Raw genomic sequence first — 4,396 nt, 5'->3', positions numbered from 1 at the left:
AAAATTACAATCACTGAATATTCACAGTAATACAATATCACAGCATTGAAGTTGACAGTGTATTGAAATTTTTAAATTATCACTTCTGTCATCTCAGGTCAAGTCTAAGAGAAATAAATCCCTAATACACAGATGTTATAAATTCCACAGAAGAATTAATGAATGTTTCCACATTTGTTTATGAAAACTTCAAATAACATTCCAGTTGTAATAAATAATAATCAATATAATATTCTGTTGTGTTTTACAGAAACTAATCTACAGAGGTGTGAACAGTGGTGAATGGAACAATGGCCGTAGGTGAATATTTTTGTGTTCTATTTGGGTTTTAGATAACGCTCATTTTCTCAAATTGTATTCAAAGTGTCACGCTACATTAATATTCTATTGTCATGTTGAAGTCAATAGAATAAACAAGCATGTTCTTGTGGTTTGTCCCTTTGACATTTTTAGAAAATATCTTACAATCTTTACAATATGCGCGAAGTAGAAATAAAATTAATCAAAAATATATAAAAATTGTACCTCCATGGTTCTGATACAATGCTACATCTTTCTGCAAAATTTATCCAAGCTGGAAATCGTTAGTTTACCCACTGCCGCTCTCCGAAGACAGGTCCAGACACAGACATAAACAAAAATTTGAAACTCGTGCTTCCGGTTGCGCATTGTTTATAAATGTCTAATTGGCGAAAAAGGTACATGAAAATAAGCGAAAACATAAAAAACAAGTTTTTTGTTCAGTATTGCTGATAAAACTTTTAATTTATACGAGGCATGCTTATTGCTGCTTTAAAATAATTTTAACAGTTACAAAACTGTATTAACTACGGAAGTATAACGTTATTTTTTTTTTATAATAAACCATTGAACATCTGTTGAATGCATGGGAAAACAGCCTTATGTTGATAAAATACTTTCCCAGCATAGTTGAATTTATTTTATATTATTGTATTTTTTCTACTTAATCATATTTTTGACATTTTAGTTCTAGACTTTAAAAATATAAAAATTAATTGTTCCTTTGCACTTTTTCCTCGAAACAGTGCAGGAACCTACTTTCACTTTCATGTTAAAGTGTAAAACAGAAAGTAGGAAACGTGTCAACTTCATTACAATGTGACATCAGACTTAATTTACATTTTTTTATTAGGTGTATCGTGTCTTGATTACATGCACTCATTAAGCTGTTCGTTACGTGGCAGTAAAGGTATGTACAACTATAGGAATAAAAAAGTAATAACACACGAAAACTTAAAGAAAAGTATGAAATGTTTGCACTGGAGTACCAAAAAATAAGCACAAAATCTACATTGTTTTCTTAAGAGTCATTATGTTTTTTTTTCTCCATCGTAGCAAGAGTATTGGGTGTTTAGAAGAAGTATCTTACAGGAGGATTATTTCTTCTGGGATAGGTAATTTAGTCATGTTAGTTGCACATGTTTTGTGTATTCGTTAATTTTGTACACTTTGTAAATGTGTCTTCAAGAATAATAATTTGTTTATGACACGTCTAAAGAGATTATATTTTCAAAAGTAGTTATCTTAAAGTATATTTATATATACTGTACAGCAAAAAATAAGACTTAGATTGGATGAATAATGCTTAGAGAAGCTATATATTAATTTGATTTTTAGCTTGGAATTGGAACAATGCGTCAACTGAAGGGAAAAGTGAAGGAAAACCGAAAGGAGAAAAGAGAGAGGAAACTAGAAAATCTGAAAAACCATGACAATGCCCTTAAGATATGCCTGCCTGTCCTCTTAGTTATCGCTGCCATTATTGTGGCTTATGTTTACGTTTCTACAAGGCCGAAAGCATAGCAATGCTCAACATTAACATTTATTCTGATAGTGAAGAAATAGTTCTTTGGTTAAGAGACTGTGAGCAAATATTTTCTTGGGGCATTTTTAAAAGAGACTCTTTTTTGATGTGTGAGTTCATTGCCAAGGTTGTATCCATGATAATTACTCTTACAGGTGCTAAAAAACAGATTTTTAATCACGATTCTCTCATAAACATATCTGTTTTTAATTTTTTATGTGTATAGGTTGAATAAATTCCCTACAGCAGTGGCAAAAAATATATTTGAGATTGAACATGGGCATTTTTTTTTTACATGTATAATTTTAAGATACAGATGCAGTATTGTATATAGCTGTTGCTCAGGTGTGCATATATTTTGGACATATTAATGTGATATAAGAATAAATTGTACATGTATTATGATACATATTACTTTCACCTTTCTGTATGAGAATTATTACAGATTTTATGTAACTGTGTTTGAGCTGTAATTTGTTAATACCTTTGCAGAAAGCATTTTCAATTATGATATCAGATACATTAAAATTAGTAGAGAATAATATTTCTGTAATCCAATCACAAATAAATGTAGTTCGCAAAAAACAGCCAAATTCCAGTTTAAATCATGTTAAATCTTCAATTTATGCTCCTTTGTTTTACATGTGTAATTTTTGCTGTTTGTTATGAAATGGTACGAGAAACATCTCATAGGGACACATATGGAAATCTTATAATTCTAAAATAAGTATCATGAAAAAAGTTGGGTGTTTGTGAGAGGTTTTTTTTCTTTTTAATTTGAATATGACATGTATGAGGCAGATCTCAGTTATTTTCAATTGTTGCTTTTTTTTTTTTTTTGAGGAATTGCTTTCTGTGCATGCTTACATTCAACTTATTTTTCTTACAGAAGGAATTATGACCATTTATTGATGAACAAAATTGTCCTCTTAAACAACATCATTCTTTTATTCGTAATTATACCAAGATTTTTTATGTCATTTTATAAACCAAGATTCACTGCACACAGAAGTGTTTATTTACTTAAAAATGTTATTTACATTTTCATTAATTATTATCTATATTTTGTCATAATACAAAATAAGATTCAGTATTGGTTATAAACATGCAAAGAAGTGATCAAATGTACAGAATGCAAGTTTATAATGGGATTAATATCCCTTATGTGATATTGCATAATATCGACTCTGAAGATTCTTGATATTTACATGATTGTGAACATTTTACATACTTTTTAATGTTGGGTTATGGAATTGTTTATTGTAAGTTGTGTTGAATTATGTAATTTTCTTTATACTTTTAAATAAACTTGAAAGTTCTAGTCTTTTTATTTTTGTGGTCATGCTTCAGAATATTTTCCCTAGCAAGTTTAAATTATTTTGTTATTTGTAGGACTATTAATTACAAAGTAACTGTACATTTTGATGTTGGTCAAAAATATGATTATAGTAACATTTTAATAAAATACAACACTTTTAAAGATAAATGCACTCAATACATTTATATAAGAAAATGGAAAGTTTGGGGCACTAATTTATCTTGTTAAAGTACTACAATGTATTTAATACTTATATCATGACATATCATGCTCTTTTAAACTCAAAATTTGATCAGTAATTGACTGAAGATAATGAATAAGCTATAAAGGCAACAGTTTGGCAAAACACATTCTGCACAAGAACCCTCCCAATAAAGTGTTTTGTTAGACGTACCTTTTTATTATGATCTTGCACTGACTTCCATGTTAACAATAAAGATGAAAAAAAACTGTGGATTTATTTTTGTCAATTTTGTCCAACACCAACAAATGCAAATTAGATACATGTATAGCTGATCCCACCTATGCTGAGGAATAAAGTGGGGCATAAAAACCATCAAAGCAATCCAACATCTTATCAACGTCCAAAATCTCAGCAACCGATTCATAGACAAATTTTTTGGATCGCCTAGTAAAAATTGAAAAATGAAGAACCATTTAAGGTTTAACAATTCATTTTGATGCATACAGTAATACTTTCATTATGCAGCACAGTCAAGTCTACAGAAAGGAGGCGGGGCTTAATTTAAACGGGAAATCTTAACATCATCTATAAACTTAGAATTTTAATTTGGTTATGCCCTTGCACTACTGAAATTAATAAGTAACTCAATACTGCAAGTACCGGTATATGTGCGCAAATCACATGACAGGTCTAAATAGAAAATCTAATCGTCCTCAATATGTAGTTAATAACCATAATTACATTTATCCCACATTAGTAAAGTACTAAAAAGAATCGCTATCCCAATAAAAAATGTATTTTTTGGTCACAAAAAATTGCCCATATTTCCATTGGGCACCTTAACTGTACTGTGTAGAATTTCTTTGGAAATATGGTAGTAATTTAAACTTAATATAAATTGTAATCTACCAGTCACCAATGTAATTTGAACAAAGACTATCTCAGCAAGCTAAGTCCCTTCTTACAGTAAACAGACTCAAGATCATGACTTTAGTATGTTTATATGAATAAATAACCTATAAACACTACCAACTACAGAGTTTGTAAATATTTAATCACTAAACTCTGT

The sequence above is a fragment of the Saccostrea echinata genome, unplaced genomic scaffold (genome assembly GCF_033153115.1).
Source record: "Saccostrea echinata isolate AGI-Se365-2 ecotype Australia unplaced genomic scaffold, CSIRO_AGI_Sech_v1 ptg000016l, whole genome shotgun sequence".
Taxonomy (NCBI): Eukaryota; Metazoa; Mollusca; class Bivalvia; order Ostreida; family Ostreidae; genus Saccostrea; species Saccostrea echinata.
This window is presented reverse-complemented; position numbering follows the sequence as displayed.